The 25,756-nt window shown below is 42.5% G+C and overlaps 1 protein-coding gene and 1 pseudogene across 1 annotated transcript in view; one reads left to right on the top strand and one right to left on the bottom strand.

The window, feature by feature from the left end:
* The window catches only part of LOC126252022 (acyl-CoA-binding protein homolog), a 144,611-nt gene that overhangs the window by 103,271 nt on the left and 15,584 nt on the right, over positions 1-25,756 (top strand). The gene's annotated exons all lie outside the window — the stretch shown is intronic.
* LOC126254219 (5S ribosomal RNA) lies at positions 4,376-4,493 on the bottom strand (annotated as a pseudogene).

The following is a 25,756-nucleotide window of genomic DNA, read 5'->3' as shown; positions in this document are numbered from 1 at the left end:
TTTATGAGTTTTTCTACGTATCTGTAGTGTGTCGTGACCATATGTCAATGAATGGAGCTACAGTGAATTTATGAAATCGCTTCAATCATTTGTAATAGCCCTGTATATGACTATATAAAAACTAATGTTAAAATCATAGCAACAGAGGTGTTGGGTAATAAAGATAGCAACCACAACAGTGCAGCAGAGTGGTGGTCAGAGGAAATAGAGGTCCTCGTTAGAGAAAAACGAAATGCGTTCCTTCAGTGGTTGAATGATAAATCAGAAGAAACAATATCAATATACAAGGAAAAGAAGAATGAAGTGATGAAAAAAATAAGGATGGCAAAAAACGAAGCATGGGAAAGAACATGTGCCAAAGTTAATAGCAAATTAGGATTTGGGAGAGCAAAAGAAGCGTGGTCAGTATTAAAAAGGCTTCGACAGGATACAAAAAGCAAAACAAATCTCCAACTGATAACACAAAAGGAATGGGAAGAAAACATTCAAAAATTATGAAATAAGGACAGAGAAGAATATCTAGAAGAAGGAACAGTGGAAGAAAATGGACATGAAGATGATGCGATTGAGATTTTAGAAAGTGAAGTACTTCAGGCGTTGAGAACAGGAAAGAACGGTAAATCACCTGGACCGGGCAATATCAGTCTGGAGTGCCTGAAATATGGCGGTGACGAAATTGTGAAACTGATAACACAGCTCTTCAACAAAATGATACAAGGAGGTTAAATACCCAACGAGATGAAGCTAGGCCACATTAATACCATATTTAAGAAAGGGGATCGCAAAATTTGTTCAAACTATCGAGGAATTTGTGTTACAAACACATTAATGAGAATTTTTGCAACATAAGGAAAAATCAAAAAATATAGGATTAATTTTCATAGATCTAGAAAAAGCGTATGATACTGTTCCAAGAAAATTACTTTGGAGAGCACTACATAAGGCAAACATTAATCCTTCCTTGATTGTGTTCCAATGTGTGTGAATTCCTAAGGGACCAAACTGCTTAGGTCGTCGGTCCCTAGACTTACACACTATTTAAACTAACTTATACTAAGAACAACACACACACACCCATGCCCGAGGGAGGACTCGAACCTCCGGCGGGAGGGGCCGCGCAGTCCGTGACAGGACGCCTCAAACGGCGCGGCCACACCGCGTGGTCCTTCCTTTCTTAAAATAATACAACAAATGTATAAAGATAACATTTGTCAAGTGAAAGTTGGTCATAAACTTTCACAGAAATTTAGAACAAGCAAAGGCCTTTTACAGGGCTGTCGCATGTCACCATCATTATTTAAAACCTATATAGATATTAGCCTAAGAACATGGTCTCTTAAATGTAATAGTATGGGATTAGAAATAAGAGATGGAGTTTACCTACATCATTTAATGTTTGCTGATGATCAAGTAGTCGTAGCACAATATCGGGCCGCTCCGGTCGCAGGTTCGAATCCTGCCTCGGGCATAGATGTATGTGATGTCCTTAGGTTAGTTAGGTTTAATTAGTTCTAAGTTCTAGGGGACTGATGACGTTAGAAGTTAAGTCCCACAGTGCTCAGAGCTATTTGAACCACAATATCGGGAGGAGCAATAAACTAGCAGTAGCATACAAAACTTGGGATTTGCAGATTAATTACCAAAAAACAGTATACTTGACTAATGATTCAGATGATTGAAGGAATGAAATTGAAAAAGATAAATACTTTCTGTTATTTGGGATCCATTTTAGAAATCGAGGGAAAAATCAGAGTCAGAAATCAATAAAAGAATTATTAGCTGACGGAAGGTCATTGGGATACTTAACACAGTCTTATGGAGCAGGAATGTAATGAGCAGAACTAAAAAATTAATATACAAATCTATATTAGAGAGTATGGTTCTGTATGGAACGGAGACCTGGAGACCTGGACAATTAACCTGAAGTACATTAAAAAATTACAAGCTCTAGAGATGGACTTCTGGAGAAGATCGGCAAGACTCTCCAGGAAAGAGAAGATGAGTAACACCGAAATAATAAGGAGAATAGAAATAAAAGAATGAATATACGACGTAATGGATAGGAAGAAATTACAATGGTACGGGCATTTCGACCAATATTTGAATATTGCTCGTTAGTATGGGTTTCGCACCAGATAGAATTGGCATATGAAATACAGAAGATTCAAAGAAGAGCTGCGCGTTTCATTACAGGTTCATTTAGTAGGTACGAGAGCGTGACGATGATGATCAACCAACTACAGTGGCAGACGCTGCTCTCTAGTCGTTCAGCATCACGGTGTCGTTTGTTGTTAAGTTTCGAGAGCGTAGATTCCTAGAAGAGTAGACACACATTACCTTCTGCTATGTGTGTCTCGGGAAAAGACCATGAAGATAAAATCAGAGGGGACCGAGCCCACACGAGATCGTTCTTACCAGAAACTATTCGCGCCTGGCACAGGAAAGAGGGGAACTGTCATTGGTACACAAAGTACCCTCCGACACAGACCGTAAGGTGGCTTGCAGACTATAGACGAAGACGTACAAACCATCAAACCATAATTTATCGCCTTAGGTTTTATTACAAATTACTCTTCAGGTTGCTCTTACACATATCGCAGATTTTTTTTTAAGTCATCCGTCTTCTATCTAGTTTGATGCGGCCCGCCACGAATTCCTCTGCTGTGTGTCAACCTTTTCAGCTCAGAGTAGCACTTGCAACAAACGTCCTCAATTATTTGCTGAATGTATTCGAATCCGTCTTCCTCCGCCGTTTTGACCCTCTGTATCTCCCTCTAGTACTATGGAAGTCATTTCCAGATGGCTTAACAGATGTCCTACCGTCCTGTCACTTCTTGTCAGTATTTTCCATACGTTCATTTCATCGCCAATTCTGCGGAGAACCTCCTCATTCCTTACCTTATCAGTCCACTTAATTTTCAAGTCTTCTGTAGCACCACATCTCAAAGGCTTCAATTCTCTTATCTTCTGGTTTTCTCACAGTCGCCGGCCGGAGTGGCCGAGTGGTTCTAGGCGCTACAGTCTGGAACCGCGCGACCGCTACGGTCGCAGGTTCTAATCCTGCCTCGGGCATGGATGTGTGTGATGTCCTTAGGTTAGTTAGGTTTAAGTAGTTCTAAGTTCTAGGGGATTGACGACCTCATCAGTTAAGTCCCATAGTGCTCAGAGCATTTTGAACCATTTGATTTTTCTCACAGTCCATGTCTCACTGCCATACAATGCTGTGCTCGAAACGCACATGTTTGGACATTTCTTCCTCACATTTAGTCCTGTGTTGGACACTAGCAGACGTCTCCTGGCAAGGAATGCCCTTTTAGCCAGTGCTGGTCTGCTTTTTATATTCTCCTTGCTCCGTGCATGGGTTGATTTGCTTCCTAGGTAGCAGAATTCCTTAACTTCATCTACTACGTGATCCCCAATTCAGATGTAAAGTTTTCCGCTGTTCTCATCTCTACTACTTCTTATTATGTTCCTCTTCCTTCGATTTACTCTCAATCCACATAATGTACTCGTTAGGCTGTTCATTCTATTCAACACGTCCTCTAACTCTTCTTCATTTTCACTGAGGATAGCAATGTCATCAGCGAATCTTATCATTGATATCCTTTGACGCTGAATATTAATTACATTCAGGAACCTTTCCCTCATTGCCTATTCGATATATAGACTGAACAGTATGGGCGAAAGACTACATCCCTGTCTTATACCCTTTTTAATCTGAGCACTTCGCTCTTCGTATTTTTATTGTTCCCGCTTGATTCTTGTACATATTGTATATTACCAGTCTTCCTAAAGCTTACCATATTTTTCTCAGAATTTCGAACACCTTGCACGTTTTTACATTATCGAACGCTTTCTCCAGGTCGGCAAACCCAATGAACGTGTCTCGATTTTTCTTCAGTCTTGCTTTCGTCATCAACTGCAACATTAGAACTGCCACTCTGGTGTCTTTACTTTTCCTAAAGTCAAACTGATCGCCATCTAACACATCCTCAATTTTCAATTCTTCTGTCTGTTATTTCTGTCAGCAACTTTGATGCATGAGCTGTTAAGCTGACTGTGCGATAATTCTTGCACTTGGCTCATGCATTCTGGTCAGCAATTTTGATATATGAGCTCTTGAGCTGATTGTGCGATAACTCTTGCACATCTCGGCTCATGCATTCTTGTGAGTAACTTTGATGTATGAGCTGTTAAAAGCACTCTGTCTTCAGGCCACCGCCGTGTCATCCTCATTGAGGATGCGGATAGGAGGGGCGTGTGGTCAGCACACCGCTCTCCCGGTCGTTATGATGGTTTTCTTTGACCAGAGCCGCTACTATTCGGTCGAGTAGCTCCTCAATTGGCATCACGAGGCAGAGTGCACCCCGAAAAATGGCAACAGCGCATGGCGGCCTGGATGGTCACCCACCCAAGTGCCGGCCACGCCCGACAGCGCTTAACTTCGGTGATCTCACGGGAACCAGTGTATCCACTGCGGCAAGGCCGTTGCCTGTGAGCTGTTAAGCTGATTGTGATAATTCTTGCACTTGTCGGCTCATACTATCTTCGGAATTGTGTGGATGACATGATGGTATATCGCCAGTCTCGTGTAATCGACGCACCAACGTCAATAGTCGTTTTGTTGCCATGTCCTTCAACGATTTTAGAAATTCCAATGGAATGTTATCTGTCTCTTTTGCCTTATTTATTCCTAAGTCCGCCAAAGCTCTCTTAAATTCTGATTCTAATACTTGATCCCCTAGCTCTTCCCTCTCGATTCCTGTTTCTTCTTCTATCACGTCATCAGACAAGGCCCTCACACAGGCCTTCAATGTACTCCTTCCGCCTGTCCACTCTCGCCTCTACGTTTAACAGAGGAATTCCCATTCCACCATGTTACCGCCCTTGCTTTTAATTTCGAAGGTTGTTTTCACTTTCCTATGTGCTGAGTCACATTTTTCATACAGCCATTTCGTATTAGCTTCTCTGCTCTTCCTATTTATTTCACCCCTAAGTGACTTGTATTTCTGTATTTCTGAACTTCCCTGAACATTTTTGTACCCGTTCTTTGGGCGATTAGCTTGAAGTACTTCATCTGTTATCCGCGATTTCTTGCCAAATGTCTTGCTTCTACCTACGGTTTTCTTTCCAACTGCTGTGATTGCCCTTTTTAGAGGTATCCATTCCTCTTCAACTGAACTGCCTACTGGGCTATTCATTATCGCGGTATCTGTAGCCTCAGAGAACGTCAAGCATGTCTCTTCACTCCTTGGTACTTCCGTATCCCACTTCCTTGCGGAGAGTCTACTTTCGACAAGATTTGGCCTTTCACGATTGTTTGCCTTGTATCAGTATCATGTATTGCAACTATCATCGTTTCCGTTCTGTCAAGAATACCAATTACAGCGGAGTAAGGCAATGGCAAATTAAAATCAACATACCTTTCCCAGAAAGCAACTGGCGGTGACACTGTGCTGTAACTTCAAAATGGTTCAAATGCCTCTAAGCGCTATGGGACTTAACATCTGAGGTCATCATCCCCTAGACTTGGATGTACTTAAACCTAACTAAGGACATCACACATTCATGCGCGTGGCAGGATTCGAACCTGCGACCGTAGCAGCCTTGTGGTTCCGTACTGAAGGGCCTAGAACCGCTCGGCCACAGCGACCAACCGCTGTAACTTCCACTCAGCATAATCTACCGAACGGTTCAACCGGAGTCGCCTCTGAACATCTGCATTTCTGTTTCCAGCAGAGGAAAACATCGATCGCGACGAGGGACTTGGTTACGGGGCGCCTATTTAAACTCCTGCACACACGGAATCCGGAAAATAAGGGACCCGAAGCGTCTGAAAATCGTGCTTTAAAAGGATGTTTAAAAATAGGTGGGCTGATAAGAAATGAAGCGATTCTCGGTAGGATCGAGAAGAGAGGAACATGTGGTAAAGATTGACAAGATGAAGGGACAGGATGATAAGACATGAGTAAAAACATCAAGGAATAATTTCCATGATACATGAGGGAGCTGTTAGGCTAAAAACTGTAGGAGAAGAACGAAACTGGAATATGCCTAACAAATAACTGGGGACGTCGGTTGCAAGCGCTACTCTGAGATGGCACAGGAGAGTATTCGTGGCAGCGACATAAAACCAGTCAGTAAACTGATGACCCCCTCCCCAAAAAAAAACGAGACATGTCATAATTACAACAGCACGAAATCATATCTAAGGCTGCTAAAATTTGCATGTGCACATAATTTAATAGCGTCTGGCCTTGTGGCCATCACCAATGCACTTACGTATTCTACCACGACGTTAATGCCTCCTTTGTACAGATGGAGTAGTGATGTGAACATCACAGCATTACTCCCAGTATGAAACATTACTTATTACCAACATCCAACTTCAAATTCAAGTAGTATCTCGTAGTAGTGTTCACTGATATACACTGATAATTATAAATTAAGGATAATTGAAGAATGTGGTGCCACACAACGTTGCACTACACAAAACTGGCGCTAATAGCATAGGCACATAGGGAACACACACGACACAGATCTGTAAGTCCACGGTATTGGTGATAAGTTGAGAAAACCGTCCCGGACACATTGCTACAAAACGCCACTGTTTCCTGCCCATGTTCCCTGACACCAATATGGGATATGATCAGCATGCACACGTACACAGGCCGCACAACGGGTTGGCATACTCTGGATCAGGTGGTCGAGCAGCTGCTGGGGTATAGCCTCTCATTCTTCCACCAGTGCCTGTCAGAGCTCCTGAAGTGTCGTAGGGGTTTGAAGACGTGCAGCGATACGTCGACCGAGAGCATCCCAGACGTGCTCGATGATGTTAGGTCTGGAGAACAGCCAGGCCATTCCATTCTCCTGATATCTTCTGTTTCAAGGTACTCCCCCGCGATGGCAGCTGGGTGGGGCCGTGCGTTATCATCCATCAGGAGGAAGGTGGGACCCACTGCACCCCTGAAATGGCGGACATACTGGTGCAAAATGACGTCCCGATACACCTGACCTATTACAGTTCCTCTGTCAAAGACATGCAGGGGTGTACATGCACCAATCATAATCCCACCCCACACACCATCAAACCACGACCTCCATACAGGTCCCTTTCAAGGACATTAAGGGGTTGGTATCTGGTTCCTGGTTCCCACCAGATGAAAACCCGGCGAGAATCACTGTTCATAGTATACCTGGACTCGTCCGTGAACATAACGTGGGACCACTGTTCCAATGACCGTGTATTGTGTTCTTGACACCAGGTTTTACGGGCTCTTTTGTGACCAGGGATCAATGGAATGCACCTTGCAGGTCTCCGAGCGAATAAACCATGTCTGTTCAGTCGTCTGTATACTGTGTGTCTGGAGGCAACTGTTCCAGTGGCTGCGGTAAGGTCCCGAGCAAGGCTACCTGCAGTACTCCGTGGCCGTCTGCGGGCACTGATGCAGAGATAGCGGTCTTCTTGTGGTGTTGTACACTGTGGACGTCCCGTACTGTAGCGCCTGGACACATTTCCTGTCTGCTGGAATCGTTGCCATAATCTTGAGATCACACTTTGTGGCACACGGAGGGCCCGTGCTACGACCTGCTGTGTTTGACCAGCCTCCAGTTGCCCTAGTATTCTACCCCTCATAACGTCGTTAATATGTGCTCTTTGAGCCATTTTCAACACACAGTCACTATTAGCACGTCGGGAAACGTCTGCACACTTACTCGCTGCAGCGTACTCTGACATGCACCAACACACCTGTGCATATGTGGACTGCTGCCAGCGCCACTGTGCAACGACCGCAGGTCAATGCACCGCATGATCATACCCCGAGGTGATTAAAAACCCGCAAACCGCCCACCAGAGCGTTGTCTCAACATACGAGGTGTGGCTAGAAAAAAACCGGACTAGTACTGGTGAAACAATAAAACGAATGCAATAAGGCTGAAAGTCGCGTGGCCTGTCACGTGACTCTCGCTCCGCCTACTGCTCGAGTTTCATCTGCCTCCTGCACTCAGTCTGCCCGTGGCGTCTGTTTTAAGTAGTTGACGTTTTGTCTGTGCGTCGGAAAATGTTGAGTGTACAGAAAGAACAGCGTGTTAACATCAAATTTTGTTTCAAACTAGGAAAATCTGCAAGTGAAACGTTTGTAATGTTACAACAAGTGTACGGTGATGATTGTTTATCGCGAACACAAGTGTTTGAGTGGTTTAAACGATTTAAAGATGGCCGCGAAGACACCAGTGATGACACTCGCACTGGCAGACCATTGTCAGCAAAAACTGATGCAAACATTGAAAAAATCGGTAAACTTGTTCGACACTTTCCTTGTCAACTCCTGTTAACTCAGATACTGCTCTGATTGTTAAACGGCGATCTTGTCGAACAAGTTTACCGATTTTTTCAATGTTTGCATCAGTTTTTGCTGACAACGGTCTGCCAGTGCGAGTGTCATCACTGGTGTCTTCGCGGCCATCTTTAAATCGTTTAAACTACTCAAACACTTGTGTTCGCGATAAACAATCATCGCCGTACACTTGTTGTAACATTACAAACGTTTCACTTGCAGATTTTCCTAGTTTGAAACAAAATTTGATGTTAACACGCTGTTCTTTCTGTACACTCAACATTTTCCGACGCACAGACAAAACGTCAACTACTTAAAACAGACGCCACGGGCAGACTGAGTGCAGGAGGCAGATGAAACTCGAGCAGTAGGCGGAGCGAGAGTCACGTGACAGGCCACGAGACTTTCAGCCTTATTGAATTCGTTTTATTGTTTCACCAGTACTAGTCCGGTTTTTTTCTAGCCACACCTCGTATATCAGCATTATCCTTAATTTATGAGCATGTGTGTAGTTAATGCATAATGTTGGCCAAAAATATGGAAACACCAAAATCGCAAAACATTATGTCTAACGCGGTGTAGGAAAACAGTTTCCGTTCAAAACAGCTTCCAGTCCTCTCGGAATAGGTAATCAAAGGCCCTGTTTGATTTTTATGGGAATCTTATACCATTCTTGCTCCTGCGAAATGGTGGCAAGTTCAGGTAACGATTCTGGAGATGGATGGCGTCACGCAACCTTCTCTCAAGAGTAAATCACAAAGGCTCAATAACATTGAGATCTGTCAGTGTGGTGAGCTGGGGAGATACGAAAAATCATCCTCGTGGTCACATAACCAGTCGTGGACGATGTGAACTATTTGAGCAGGGGGCCTGTCGTCTTGGAACACATCACCATCATTCTACATCTAAATATACATCCATACTCCGCAAGCCACCTGATGGTGTGTGGCGGAGGGTACTTTGAGCACCTTTATCGGTTCTCCCTTCTATTCCACTCTCGTGTTGTTCGTGGAAAGAAGGATTGTCGGTATGCCTCTGTGTGGGCTCTAATCTCTCTGGTTTTATCCTCATGGTCTCTTCGCGAGATACACGTAGGAGGGAGCAATATACTGCTTGACTCCTCGGTGAAGGTATGTTCTCGAAACTTCAACAGAAGCCCGTACCGAGCTACTGAGCGTCTCTCCTGCAGAGTCTTCCACTGGAGTTTATCTATCATCTCCGTAACGCTTTCGCGATTGCTAAATGATCCTGTAACGAAGCGCGCTACTCTCCGTTGGATCTTCTCTTTCTGACCGAGCGAGGTGGTGCAGTGGTTAGACACTGGACTCGCATTCGGGAGGACGACGGTTCAATCCCGAGTCCGGCCATCCTGATTTAGGTTTTCCGTGATTTCCCTAAATCGCTCCAGGCAAATGCCGGGATGGTTCCTTTCAAAGGGCACGGCCGACTTCCTTCCCCGTCCTTCCCTAATCCGAGGAGACCGATGACCTCGCTGTCTGGTCTCCTTCCCCGAAACAACCGACCAACCAACCTTCTCTTTCTCTTCTATCAACCCTACCTGGTACGGATCCCACACTGGTCAGCAATATTCAAGCAGTGGGCGGACAAGTGTGCTGTAACCTACTTCCTTTGTTTTCGGATTGCATTTCCTTAGAATTCTTTCAATGAAAGTCTGCCATCTGCTTTACAGACGATCAAATTTATATGATCATTCCATTTTAAATCACTCCTAATGCCTACTCCCAGATAATTTATGGAATTAACTGCTTCCAGTTGCTGACCTGCTATATTGTAGCTAAATGTAAAGGATCTTTCTTTCTATGTATTCGCAGCAAATTACACTTATCTACATTGAGATTCAATTGCCATTCCCTGCACCGTGCGTCAATTCGTTGCAGATCCTCCTGCATTTCAGTACAATTTTCCATTGTTACAACCTCTCGATATACCACAGCATCATCCGCAAAAAGCCTCAGTGAACTTCCGATGTCATCCACAAGGTCATTTATGTACACTCCTGGAAATTGAAATAAGAACACCGTGAATTCATTGTCCCAGGAAGGGGAAACTTTATTGACACATTCCTGGGGTCAGATACATCACATGATCACACTGACAGAACCACAGGCACATAGACACAGGCAACAGAGCATGCACAATGTCGGCACTAGTACAGTGTATATCCACCTTTCGCAGCAATGCAGGCTGCTATTCTCCCATGGAGACGATCGTAGAGATGCTGGATGTAGTCCTGTGGAACGGCTTGCCATGCCATTTCCACCTGGCGCCTCAGTTGGACCAGCGTTCGTGCTGGACGTGCAGACCGCGTGAGACGACGCTTCATCCAGTCCCAAACATGCTCAATAGGGGACAGATCCGGAGATCTTGCTGGCCAGGGTAGTTGACTTACACCTTCTAGAGCACGTTGGGTGGCACGGGATACATGCGGACGTGCATTGTCCTGTTGGAACAGCAAGTTCCCTTGCCGGTCTAGGAATGGTAGAACGATGGGTTCGATGACGGTTTGGATGTACCGTGCACTATTCAGTGTCCCCTCGACGATCACCAGTGGTGTACGGCCAGTGTAGGAGATCGCTCCCCACACCATGATGCCGGGTGTTGGCCCTGTGTGCCTCGGTCGTATGCAGTCCTGATTGTGGCGCTCACCTGCACGGCGCCAAACACGCATACGACCATCATTGGCACCAAGGCAGAAGCGACTCTCATCGCTGAAGACGACACGTCTCCATTCGTCCCTCCATTCACGCCTGTCGCGACACCACTGGAGGCGGGCTGCACGATGTTGGGGCGTGAGCGGAAGACGGCCTAACGGTGTGCGGGACCGTAGCCCAGCTTCATGGAGACGGTTGCGAATGGTCCTCGCCGATACCCCAGGAGCAACAGTGTCCCTAATTTGCTGGGAAGTGGCGGTGCGGTCCCCTACGGCACTGCGTTGGATCCTACGGTCTTGGCGTGCATCCGTGCGTCGCTGCGGTCCGGTCCCAGGTCGACGGGCACGTGCACCTTCCGCCGACCACTGGCGACAACATCGATGTACTGTGGAGACCTCACGCCCCACGTGTTGAGCAATTCGGCGGTACGTCCACCCGGCCTCCCGCATGCCCACTATACGCCCTCGCTCAAAGTCTCGTCAACTGCACATACGGTTCACGTCCACGCTGTCGCGGCATGCTACCAGTGTTAAAGACTACGATGGAGCTCCGTATGCCACGGCAAACTGGCTGACACTGACGGCGGCGGTGCACAAATGCTGCGCAGCTAGCGCCATTCGACGGCCAACACCGCGGTTCCTGGTGTGTCCGCTGTGCCGTGCGTGTGATCATTGCTTGTACAGCCCTCTCGCAGTGTCCGGAGCAAGTATGGTGGGTCTGACACACCGGTGTCAATGTGTTCTTTTTTCCATTTCCAGGAGTGTATATTGTGAATAGCAACGGTCCTACGACACTCCCCTGCGGCACACCTGAAATCACTCTTACTTCGGAAGACTCCTCTCCATTGAGAATGACATGCTGCGTTCTGTTATCTAGGAAGTCTTCAATCCAATCACACAATTGGTCTGATAGTTCATATGCTCTTACTTTATTCATTAAACGACTTTGGGGAACTGTATCTAACGCCTTCCGGAAGTCAAAAAACTCTGAATCTACCTGGAAACCTGTGTCTATGGCTCTCTGAGTCTCGTGAACGAATGGCGCGAGCTGGGTTTCACATGATCATCTTTTTCGAAACCCGTGCTGATTCCTACAGAGTACATTTCTAGTCTCCAGAAAAGTCATTATACTCGAACATAATACGTCTTCCAAAATTCTACAACTGATCGACGTTAGAGATATAGGTCTATAGTTCTGCACATGTGTTCGACGTCCCTTCTTTTTCGGGGATGACCTGTGCCGTTTTCCAATCCTTTGGAACGCTGCGCTCTTCTAGAGACCTACAGTACACCGCTGCAATTTTGCATCATTGGGCAAAAAACACTTCTACCGTGGGAATGGCTTGATCTACCAGAATGGTCACATAATCTTTGGCAGTAATGCGATCTTGCAGAGTAACCATGAGCCCCATGGAACACCAAGGTTTGGCTACCCAAATCATTCCGAACCCTCCGCCATGTTTCAATCTTGGGACGTAAACTCAGCCAGAAGTTGGATACAGTGTGAAACTAGACTCATCCGACCAAATGACTTTCTTCCATTGCTCTACACTCCAGATATTATTGCTTCCGCACCATGTATTCGTGTTACAGGCAACTGTATCACCAATAAGTGGTTTTGGAATTAGAGCTCGCCCTGCAATTCCCCGTTTGTGGAGCTCCATTCGTGTTGTTTTGATGCTGACAGGGTTCGCGAGTGCGACATTCATTTCTGCAGTGATTTTTCCAGATGTCGTCCTCTTCAGTGACCGTCACGATCGCTCTACATACACTTTCGTTGACTTTGTAGTTTAGCGGATGGCGTTTTTTCGCTTTCCCTGTTTGCTGTATATATCTTCGATACAATGACCCTTGAAACTCTTCGGCTCCCTTGGTTACGAAAGCACCCGCGTTAGAATCCACTTAGCTCCGGCATAATGCACTTACAACTACACAAAAATTTCTCACCGTAACCGACACTAGTAACGTATTGACGACATTGCACAGGTGCCGTTCATGGATACGTACACTACTGGCCATTAAAATTGCTACACCACGAAGCTGACGTGCTACAGACGCAGAAATTTAACCAACAGGAAGAAAATGCTGTGATATGCAAATGATTAGCTTTTCAGATCATTCACACAAGGTTGGCGCTGGTGGAGACACCTACAACGTGTTGACATGAGGAATGTTTCCACCCGATTTCTCATACACAAACAGCAGTTGATCGGCGTTGTCTGGTAAAACGTTGTTGTGATGCCTCGTGTAAGGAGGAGAAATGCGTACCATCACGTTTCCGACTTTGATAAAGGTCGGATTGTAGCCTATCGCGATTGCGGTTTATCATATCGCGACATTGCTCCTCGCGTTGGTCGAGATCCAAGGACTGTTAGCAGAATATGGAATCGGTGGGTTTAAGTGGGTAATACGGAACGCCGTGCTGGATCCCAACGCCCTCGTATCACTAGCAGTCGAGATCACAGGCATCTTATCCCCACGGCTGTAACGGATCGTACAGCCACATCTCGATCCCTGAGTCAACAGATGAGGACGTTTGCAAGACAACAACCATCTGCACGAACAGTTCGACGACGTTTGCAGCAGCATGGACTACCAGCTCGGAGACCATGGCTGCGGTTACCCTTGACGCTGCATCACATAGGAGCGCCTGCGATGGTGTACTCAACGACTAACCTGGGTGCACAAATGGCAAAACGTCATTTTTTTCAGATGAATTCAGGTTCTGTTTACAGCATCATGATGGTCGCATCCGTGTTTGGCGACATCGCGGTGAACGCACATTGGAAGCGTGTTTTGTCATCGCCATACTGGTGAATCACCCGCCTTGATGGTATGGGGTGCCATTGGTTACACATCTCGGTCACCTCTTGTTCGCATTGGCGGCAATTTGAACAGTGGACGTTACATATCAGATGTGTTACGACCCGTAGCTCTACCCTTCATTCGATCCCTGCGAAACCCTACATTTGAGCAGGATAATGTACGACCGCATGTTGCAGGTCCTGTACGGACCTTTCTGGATACAGAAAATGTTCGACTGCTGCCCTGACCAGAACTTTCTCCAGATCTCTCACCAACTGAAAACGTCTGGTCAATGGTGGCCGAGCAACTGGCTCGTGACAATACCCCAGTCACTACTCTTGATGAACTGTGGTATCATGTTGAATCTGCATGGGCAGCTGTAACTGTACACGTCATCCAAGCTCTGACTCAATGCCCAGGCGTATCAAGGCCGTTATTACGGTCAGAGGTGGTTGTTCTGGGTACTGATTTCTCAGGATCTATGCAACTAAATTGCGTGAAAGTATAATCATATGTCAGATCTAGTATAATATATTTGTTCAATGAATACCCGTTTATCATCTGCATTTCTTCTTGGTGTAGCAATTTTAATGGCCACTAGTGTACAACAGCGCAACCTGCAGGATTGCCTAACATCTCCATTTATGTTGAACAATCATTTCTCGCGGTAAGTAAATCTGTCCTCAACCTGAAGATTAGTTTACACATAGCATGCACTTGCCGTGCTACGACCTTTGAAATGACTTACCCAATCAATTATAGAGGGACCTAAAGTTTAATGGCGATTTTGAACCGCTGTGCAATTTGGAATTTTTCAGATCAACACTTTATTAGCAGAGGTGAAAGAAGAGATAAGTGACAGAAAAAGAAATCGTAGGATTGACTGCAGATCAAACCTCGAAACTTTGGGCTTGCTGTCTTGTCCTTAGCAACACAGAAAGCTTCCAAGAACTAATAATTTAAACTAGCGAACAAAGTGCAGGAAAATGTTAATAATTTTAAGTTTCTCAGCCAAAACACACTGTTTCTCACATCTTCTTCTTTCAAAAAGTGGGCGATTCACAGTGAAAGTAGTTGCCAACGACTGTTTGGTCTGCCAATGTCTCTCTTACCATTCGTTCTACTAGAATTCTTTCCAAGTGCGACAGGCTTCCTTTTTAATTTTCGTTTTATCCTCGAATGAGCCAACTAAGGATCATGAGCCAGTTTCAACTCCTTGTCTGTTGTTCTTTTCTTTTCTACTTTCTCGTCTATTCAGTATGGTTTTCCCTTTCCTCTGACAATTTAAGATCAGTTTTTTTCCCTTTCCTACTTTCGAAATCTTCTGTATCCAGTACTTTTTTCCTATCCTTTTCTGACAGTTATTCCTTCAGCTATTATAACTCTTTTTTCTCAGTATTTTTTGGCATCATAGATCCAGTTTATTGTTGGCTTATTAAACCATAAATATCTGAAGATCGTTTTGGCTAGTCTATAGTCCAAAAAATATCACTCTTCGTTTTCTCATTATTTCTGATATGTTTTCTGTGTTTAGATAAAGTCCATCGTTACTTCGTAATTTTTAGCCTTCCATAATTATCTGTATGTATAATATTTTCCTAAACATTTGGCTTTGTTATTTCTAATTTATCTATATTGTAATTTAACGCAAGACATTCGCTTCCATCTAGACATTCTAGTTTCACTACTGTATTGTAACGCCTTATTTTTGCATTTTTAGACGGGCACTTATTATTTTGAAGGTCTTTAGTTACACTATATACGCTTTATGCATCCTTTCTCTACTGCGGCTTTTTACAAACCATTTTCTTGGATTATTTCCCCACGATACTGAAATTTAAAAATTTTTTCTATTTCGCCGGTATTTGTTTTCAGTAATTTCGGTGCATTAACCCTTGTTAAATATTTATTTATTCCTGCATAAATTATGAAGTCGATCCTTCTGCCACTTTCTTCTAAAAGTTAATTTTTATTACAACATGGGTCATATTTTCGGAAAGTATAGCACAATCATCTCAAAATGCGAGCCGTTTATTCTAGTATTCTCGTTTCCTCTTCCAAACGTCATTGGTGAAATATTACTCATTCAGTTTTTATTTCCATATTCTCGCTGTTTTTTCTAGAACACAATTAAAAAGAATTGCAGATAGACCATTACCTTACCGTAAACCTGTGTTCATTTCGCAGGGCTGACTTCCGTAAATTCAGTTTAGATACTATGAGTGCAAGTGTGTCACGAATAAGATTTACTAATTTAGAAGTCTCGGGTTATTTTATGTATACTGTCTCTGTCAACAAAAGTAATGGCCTTCTGAAATCAGCAGACATTACTGTAATATCTTCTGAATTCCGTAATCTGTGGAAAATGATGGACTTCAGACTAAATATTTGTTCATACGCCTTTATAAAACCACCTTGATGTTCACTGTGTACTGTTTCTACTCTGTTTAGTAGAATCTTGGAAAATAGTTTATATGCAACTAGTAGCAAAGAAATTTTTGAAGTCGATGTATCGATGCTATCTTCCACTCTCCTGCAATTTCTTCTGTTCTCCAGGTTTCTTCAAAGATTAATTGTAGCACATTTTTTTTATTTTTGGTAAAGGCCATTTCTGAAGTTCCGCTGTAATAGTCTTCTCCATTAGCTTTCTTTGAAAGTCAGTGGTAAATCTTCTACTAGATTTTATGAGTGTTTGAGAATTCCACATTATAGATTGGTTCTGGAAATTAAGAAACTGATCAAAATATTTTGGAACTATTTCGCAATTTTCAATGTGGCTTAACGAAACCTGCCATATTCATTTATGAATAGACACATGGGGTTTTATTTCCTTTCAGTCTGCCCTTAAATGACTGATAAAAATCACGAGTATTACTTTACAAAAGTTTTAGTCAGTTCTGCAAGTTTTCTCTTTTCAGAATCTCTTTCGATTCTTCTAATTAACCTATCTGTTTCCTTTCTTTCCTCTTTAAACTGATCAGTGTTCAGTATTCCTTGAACATTTCTACTTTTCCTTTTTTTGGCACTCTGTTATAGTTTCTTCACATATTTCATCCATTTTTTATTTATTTATTTATTTATTTATTTACTGTTCCAATATCTATCCTATGTGGTCAGATTTCCACTCTTCAGTTCTGTGTGACTCATTAGCATTTCAAATTCACCGAAATGTAATACACAGTTCTGCACCACAACACTGGACATTGTACTCCTTACAGAGAACACACTCACGATACATCTGTATATTTTTCATTTCACTGTATTTTCTTTTCACTTCCTGGTTCTCTGCGCTTGTTCGCTTACTACTCACCAGGGAACCTCCTCATCGCACCCCTCTCAGATTTAGGGGTAAGGTAGCGCAGTGGACAGCCCATCAAAAACTGAACACTGATCAAGCATGAAAACAGGAAGAACGTTTGCTGAACTGTGAAAAAAAGAAGCAAAACAGAAACAGTGAACGGTTGAAGGGCAAGAAGTGCAAGATAGACCAGCCTAACACATCAATGGCGTAGAGATTATTGCCGGCACGGTAGCTCAGCGTGTTCGGTCAGAGGGTTAGGTGTCTTGTGTCTTCAGTAAAAAAAAAAAAAAAACCTAAGCTAGTGGATCACCGATGAACCTGAACAAGCGTCATGGGACGTCCGCATCGAACAAACCGAACGAACCTTGACCGAAGAAAATGAGATCAACAAAATAGAAAATAAAAAAAATGTGGTCACGGTGTTGGACTGCCAAGTGTGTAACCCGTGTTCAAATCTCTATTAGCACAAGAGAGGTTTGAACTAGGCAGTCCAACACCGTGGCCATCTTTTTTTTATCTCATTCTGTTCGTTATTGTTCGTTGTATTTGTTCGGGGCGGGCGTTCCATGACGCTCTTTCAAGTTCATCGTTGATCCGTTCACTCAGTTTTGTATTACAGAGGGCAGCTAACACTCTGACGTTAACCGCGACGCCGTTGCTCTTTTAGCCAGTTGTAAATTGCTTTAAATTGCACTTCTTGTCCTTCGACCGTTCACTATTTCTATTTCACTTTTTCTTCAAAGTTCAGTATGCCTTCTTCCTGTTTTCATACTTTATCTGTGTTCAGGTTTTGACCGGCTCTCCACTGGGCCCCCTTACCACTAAATCTGAGGAGTGTGCGAAGGGGAGTTTCCCTTGTCGAAACTGTTGTGTCTTCCGTGTGTGAAATCGTGTCAGTCTTCTCTGCGAGCCGTTTGCCGCTCCATTGCAAGTACACTTGCTGTGTTTCCTTCCCTCGAAAAACGTGTTTTCCGCGTCTCCAGCAGAGAGTTGACACTGCGCTTTAAACCCTGCATGAGTGAAGACCAAAGCAGAACGACACAATTTTCCCTTAAACAGTGCGACTGTACAAACAGATGCGGGCTTGGTTCGCTTCCTTCTCCTTCTCCGAACTGTAGGGTTAACTTAGTCCCCATCGGTAGTAGCTACGCGATCAGCGCGGCGGATCGATAACCAAAAGGGCCCGCGTTCGATTCCCGGCCGGGCCGGAGATTTTCTGCGCTCAAGGAGTGGGCGTCGTGTATTCCTCACCTCCATATCGTTATAACTGACATCCCAAAAATCAAGAAAAATAAATAAAAAGAAAGGATAAACGTAACTGAGACGAAACTTTCTCCTCATCCTTCTGCGAAGTCGGAAGAAAGGATGACTTAAGTGCTCCATATTCCCTCACTATTTTGCTGCCCTGTAACTGTGCTAGGATTGGTAAAGAAAACACACTATCGGTGACACCGATGCACTTTCTATGCTGCTATGCTTCCCGAATTGTGTTGATAGCTTTCGCCAATATCATGTTATCGAAGAAAACAATTCACTCCGACGTCACTCACCTGAGATCTGTTGCTGTGTGACTGCACTCGAGAAACTCCTTATTCAGCCATTGGACCAGCAATAAATAATACACTGCTAACAGTCTCTCAGCTTTAGCTTCTAACAAGTACACATCTTCACAACACACAGTCCACTACCACATGCCGTAAAGTAGCTCGCACTATATAGATATAGAAGTAGATGAAAGAAAGGAATTTAGTATCTCACCAACAAACAGGCAACAAGTAGGAAAACCATAAAGTCTTCTGAAAAAAAGACCCTTTTCCCATAAGTTAGGCTATAATATTTTTAAATTTCAATACCAACTTAGCATTGTAGCCGACCAAACGAAAGAAGTGTCACCAGTAGTGTTCTACGATCGCTTAGACAAGCGAACACTTCCGGTTTTGATCTTCTTCCATAGCCTGCTGGCCGAAAAAGTATCGTGTTTCTCAATAAATTTGCTAAGAATCCAGGGATTCTACTATCGATGCCGTGTGGCACTCGACCACAAATCCAGATGTTTACAAATTCTGCCTCACTGGTATCTGCGAGCAAATAGAATTTCTCCAACACAGTATCGTAAAAGGATTTCTTGCATGACGGCATATGTCTGACGTATAATTCGCGAGAAGCAATGGAAGAGAGACATTACAGAGAATTGTTTTTTGCTGTCAGAAGTTACCAAGTTCAATTAAATTTGCAGCACTAAACGTGTATGCGGCAGGCATCAAACTTTGGTTTTGCTTTACGCCAGTGATTAACCAACCTTTTGGAGACTATGACCCCTGAGTGCAATTAGATACTGGCTATTACCCACCCCGTCTCCCAGCCATCAACAACATTAGCGCCTAAGGAAATTTTAGAATGTAAGAGCATTATCTGTGAACGCTTTTATTTTTTAAATGATGGAAGGTAAATGGTAGTTAGTTTTAGTATGTGTCTTATTAAACCCCCGAAATAATGAATTAATGATACAACTGGTACTGCTTAATTGTAACAACATTTTATTCATATTTATAGAAAGATGTAATTCTCAATTCATTGCGATGATTACGTACAACTCCTCCTCAGAAAAGAAAGCTAATTATCCACATTGATGGTACTTACAAAACGTGCTTCCTCTCACTTGCTTTACTCACACCCAGCAATCCCATTTTAAAATCAACGAAGTCAAAGGGTGTACACTACACCATATGCTTGTGTACCATGAGATTCTTGGACTGCTTACACCTAAAATTACAGAAATTGGAAGACTTTATGGTGCCAGTGCTTTGCGCCTTACCACTTCCGCACAGCACTGTACTAGCCACTACGTAATTACTGCTGTTTTGTGATCTGAAGTAGATCGTTTATTGTAGCGAAGTGAATAATGAAGTAGTTTCTGGTCAATTGTTGGAACTACATATAACTCGGAGAGGGCATTATTAAGAGATATTTAAGCAAATATGTATCATTATTACCGTCACAGATGGACTATTTGGAGAGCAAGGGAGGTGGTGTTCATGCATTCGTTTGACAAGCTGTAACCTTCACCACATTCTCTCAAGCTTTAATGGTAGTATTTGAAATAAAAAATTTAATTATTGGTAACTAATGTAATCAGTAATACAGTTTTATGGAATAGTGATGATAATAATAATAGTGATCTTTTGAAAATAGTTCAGTTTCGAGACCCAAACACTACTGAACCCTTTTTATTTCTTCCTTAGAAAATTTCATTTTACTCCTCAGGGGATAATTTCCCCCCTGTTGGGAGCCACTGCTTCAGGCTGTGAGAATTTTAACATTACTTTCCTCTCCTTGATGTACTGATGAGTGGTACGTCTTTTCGGTAAAGAGAAAAACTTTACATATAGCAACTGCTCCTGAAATACGATTATTGGATTTTTATACCGGTTAGTGTTCTGGAGGTCAGTAGCTGTTATCGTTTAGCCTATCAGTCATCCGGCCGTGGCCATTGTGTGCCATGGGTAGCACGTGAGAGTTCACTTGCGACACAAAGGTGAGGAATACAATAGATTTCTCACAATGAGACATCAGAAGTTCGGCAGTCTGTCATCGGTTGCAATGTTTCTAGGATGACATCGAAGTGTATGCAACATTAAAGGAAAGGTTAGTGTCAAAAAGATGCGTTAATGTATCATATACATCATTTCTCAAATCAATATCTCTTTTTATCAACACGTACTAATCGTTCAGCAATGAATGAGGTATCGTTAGAAAGATTTTTTTAACCGGCATTTGACATTCCATACGGATTTTGCACTAAAACTTACTACTTGTGGAAAATTTTAACATAAGAGGCTTTTAACTATCATAGGCAAAAAGGGATCATCGATGCCCAGCGTCATACCTTTACGAAGCTAGCTTATTAATCACAAGTAAGAGATTCCCTTTTCATATGTTTTGTTACAAATACCATTTTATTCATTTTAAATTAGTTTTGAACTAGATAATTTGTATACAGTATCGTCATATACAATAATGGTGACAAAAGCAATAGTCCATTATCTCTGCCCATCGTACAAGTTGACTTTTCTGAAAGAATACACTTTCCGAAACGACAAACACATGTCATTGTCGCCAACTACACTTATTCCAACGACGTCACTTATTTTAAATACTGTCATTACAGTGTCAAAGTCTGGCGCAGGTTCCCTGGTGTGAACATCTCCAGTGCAGAACAGTGAAAGTGTCAAACGATAACAGCTATTTTTTCAGTATCTAGTGCAAAACAATTAAGTTTTTGGTAACTAAAACGTGTTCTCAGGCGTATTTTTACATTCTGGGCTATACTCACTTGGTAGGTGATTGTCAGTATTACAGTCGCCGTATCAAATCCTCCATATCCTACATTTAAAGGGACATTGGGATTCATAGTGTCAGATGTAATCCTGTTCACAATTTCAGCATTTGAACACCATAGCGTTAAAGAAGCTTGGTGTTTTTAACAGGGTAATACGTTGTGAGATTCGTAATGAAAAGAGAAAAGAGTTAATTAATACACATCTTAAGCAGTACAGCGGAATACAAGCGCGACCGTCATTTGATCACAGATAACTTACCGATAAAAAAAATGTAGAATGGAAGCAAGGTGAGAGAGTCAGGTTATGGACATCACTGGCAACAAGGCCGACTTAAGTACAGATACTTAAGACTTGGAACGCGTGCAAAATGGACGACAGAAAAATCAGACAACGTAGAGATGCAGTGTTACACGAGAGAAAGATGAAACGAATGTGTGATAGCATAAAAAGAATAAACTATAAAATAAAATCCTTTATGACAGATAAAGCGGAAATACATTCTGGAAGGGAGATTGCCGGAACTACACATTAGGAATCGTGTACATGATCAGCAGAAAAAAGAATTTGGTCTTGAACGAATTCAAGGATGCAAAAAGGGCTTAATGTAGAACAGGAAACACTTTACCCACCTCAATTTTCGAACACACATTTATAAGTGTTCCCTGCAGTGCTTCTCACAGAGTAGTTTCTCCACAGATAGAGCCTTCTCACATTTTCTGTCGGAACCTTGAACAGAACGGCGAGGTGGAGCAGAAAAAGAATTTGGTCTTGAACGAATTGAAGGACGCAGAAAGGGCTTAATGTAGAACAGGAAACACTTTACCCTCCACAATTTTCGAACACATATTTGTAAGTGTTCCCTGTAGTGCTGCTCACAGAGTAGTTTTTCCATAGACGGAACCTTCGCACAACTTCTGTCGGAGCCCTGAACAGAACGACGAGGTGGAGGATGAGGGGGTAGAGAGTTCCAAATAGTCGCCGTCTCCATGACGTCGGGCTTCTGTTCTTCCTCGAATCCTACACATAGGACGAGGCATCTATTTCACTTTAAATACCTTTTGTTACGCTAAAGACACCGATAATCTAGTTTCATTTTCACGCTTAGTCATTAGGGCCTCTTCAACATAGCAAACAGTGTATTATCGTAACCTTATTAACAACCGCGATGCAGGCATGAAATTACTTTTCTTCAGATGAAACTATGCGAGTTTTTCTCTCCAGAATAATAGCTCTAGACGATCTCTTTATGTATCTCCATAAGTTACTACAGTGACAGCTAATAACTAGTAGTTAAAATTGATAGTAGAGCTAAACACCATTTACAAATTAATAACGCTGTGAGACCATTTTACTAGTGGTATAAATTACATTAAATTTGGGGTGTCTCAATGCGTCGGCACAAAACAATTAAATCGAGTATGTCAGTCTCGGTGAATCAATGTATTGTTGAGAAAAGAACAAAATTCCTGGTGGTGTGTGCTCGACCCATCACGAGACAATCAGGAGAAACTAACTTTAAAAGCATTTTATCTTCACAATTGTATTCAAAGACATACGAAATTGTCATATGGCCAGAAGCGTCACAGCGTAGTTTGACATCTGGTGCGATGTTTTAACTTGTCACCTTCCCAAACCCCACCAACTCCTCAAAAATATCAAATAATTTTTTAGGGGAAGGCAACACTTCGATACAAGTGGTCAAATAAGGAAAGTATATTGTTAACTATTTTGTAAATAATTTTTATGAATGGAAAAAATGTAAATTTTTATAAATAATACGGTTTAATTAATTATTAATGAAGTAGTACAAATAATCTAAAGCCTTCTTAGTGATAGATGACTTTATCATGTAGCTTAGAATCTCTTCCTTCTAACTTTTTCTGCTGTTAATTATGAAACTGCGTTATCATAATCGATGCGTACATTTAGCTATGTTATCTTTCATTGACAAAACTGATAAACTAGAGAATAATTCTTGATTCATGTGAACCTAAGTTGTGAAAAACTCCTCTCACATGACGCTACCGAAACATACGAAGCTTAGAAAAATGTTAACACGAAAATAGGGTTAAGAAAAGAACTAAATCCGTATTCAGTCAGGAACTAAGATATCCAACGGTACTTCTGGACTTCAGAAACTTGCAGAAATCTTCTGAGGCGTGGAATCAGAAATCACATCTTAACTGTCAACTGAACTTTTTACGCTCGGGGAGTCCAATTTCTGACGTTTTAATCAGACCGCTGGGCTCTAAAATATCAAAACGATCTGATATAAATTCCATGGTTTTGCAACGTGTTTCAGATTCTTGTTCAAACCTGTCGATGCACTATAATACTGAGTTTTTCAGTTGTTAGAAAAAAAAAACACGGAAGAAATGACGAAAACAATATTTCTGAACTCGTGCCACAGAACCTGCAAAGTTTTGTCATCCCACAAGCGTGGTACCTGGTACCCGGTACCCTCCCCCCCCCCCCCCCCCTTCACACACACTGACCTATGCATGTGGCTGAATTACATAAATGTAGATATTTCTCCTGTTAGATGTTTTCGATACATTTGCATACGATTATTTTCATAAATGTTGATGTACATTCTTTCTTTTTCTTATTTAAAGACTTAGTTATTTTCATAGCCCCTCATCATTGTAATAATCTTTGTGGCATAGTTGGGGGTTACGCATTCCTCCATATGTGGCATAGGACCACCCACACAAACTACATATAACTAGTTCTTCCTTGTCCTCCAATGTTTCAAAAATCTGCTACACGTGCTATTTCCGTTTGGTATACGTTAAAATGGCTCTGAGCGCTATGGGACTTTTCTGAGGTCATCAGTCGCCTAGAACTTAGAACTAATTAACTAACTAACCTAAGGACATCGCACACATCCATGCCCGAGGCAGGATTCGAACCTGCGGCCGTAGCGGTCGCTCGGTTCCAGACTGTAGCGCCTAGAACCGGACGGCCACTCCGGCCGGCTCCAGTTACAAATGTAATAACCTCAGTAAAAGCACTTTTTCAGGGCGAATCGACGAATATGTGTAAGCTGAAATATACTTGCTCTCTGTTAACACGTCAGATATATTAGAACACACATCCTCTTTCGTCCAACGATTGCCTCATAAGTTTACCCATAGCTTCCTGCGACAGCAATGTAGAACGCGGAATACAGTGGTTGGAAGCACCGATTTAATCGCCAGTTAATCGGACCAACTGACCACAGCATTACTATTCATTCATTTCTGTTGAGTGAAACCAGTCTGTGAGAGCAACGGAATGAAAACAGTCTACGCATTCTGGCGCTTTCATTTCTGAGTTGAAATATTCAATCGTTATTGTTGACTGCATTCTGTTATCGCCTGTCATTAGTGGTATTGCCGTTCCGATATTTGCTTTATATTGAATACCAATAGAAAATTTTTAGGTCAACTTTTCGTCAACGTTTATAAATAGGTGTCCTTTTTATAGCGAATTTTGTGTTAAGATCAGAATGCCGAAACGACCAGTGGCGTGGGAATGGAAGAAACCAAACGACTGGATGAAAAGAGGTGACCAGATGAATTCAATGAGATGTACAGTATTAGCAAGAATGATTCATATTATGAAACCACATGTCTAAGAAATTCAAGGAAAGCTAATGAATGATGACAAATATTTCTCAAAATAAAAAAAAAATCTTCCGACAAGCGACAGTTTATGTTTTAAAAGCAAGTGATTAAGTAACCAAACAATCAAAAAAAATTATGTATTAAAAGCTTTCTGTTCACGTTACTTCAGCGCTTACCGAAATAGAATCATCGGTACTGTGTGTAAACCAGCGGGACAGGAGTCAGTTCCAAATCATTTAAATTAACAAGCTTTGGGCCCCACACGGAATATTGAATGAAAACTAATTTATATAAATTGTTTTTTTGAAGTGTTATGACGAACTGAGACTCCTATTTGTACACGATTTATTTTCGTGAAAGCTACATAACCTGCCTCTGGACGAGTGAATTCTAAAGTAAAAAATGCTGCTGGCAGCTGGCAATAACATTGACAAGAATTGGAATTCAGTGTACAGGCTGTCTGGAAATTCCCGTTACAGACTTCTAGGACTTGGAGCACATAATAGTATTTTGAATAGGAATCCATGTCCGGAAACTTTGTCCAACTACTGACTTTTCCTAATATGGGTTCCTGTTCAAAATATTAAGTCCTCATTCCTCTCTCCAAGTCCTAGAAGTTTGCAACGGTAATTTCCGAAAACTCTGTAGAAAGAGAGAGAACTGACTACCATTGTGGACCAACAGATGGCAGC

The sequence above is a fragment of the Schistocerca nitens genome, chromosome 4, assembly GCF_023898315.1.
Source record: "Schistocerca nitens isolate TAMUIC-IGC-003100 chromosome 4, iqSchNite1.1, whole genome shotgun sequence".
NCBI lineage: Eukaryota > Metazoa > Arthropoda > Insecta > Orthoptera > Acrididae > Schistocerca > Schistocerca nitens.
This window is presented reverse-complemented; position numbering and strand designations above follow the sequence as displayed.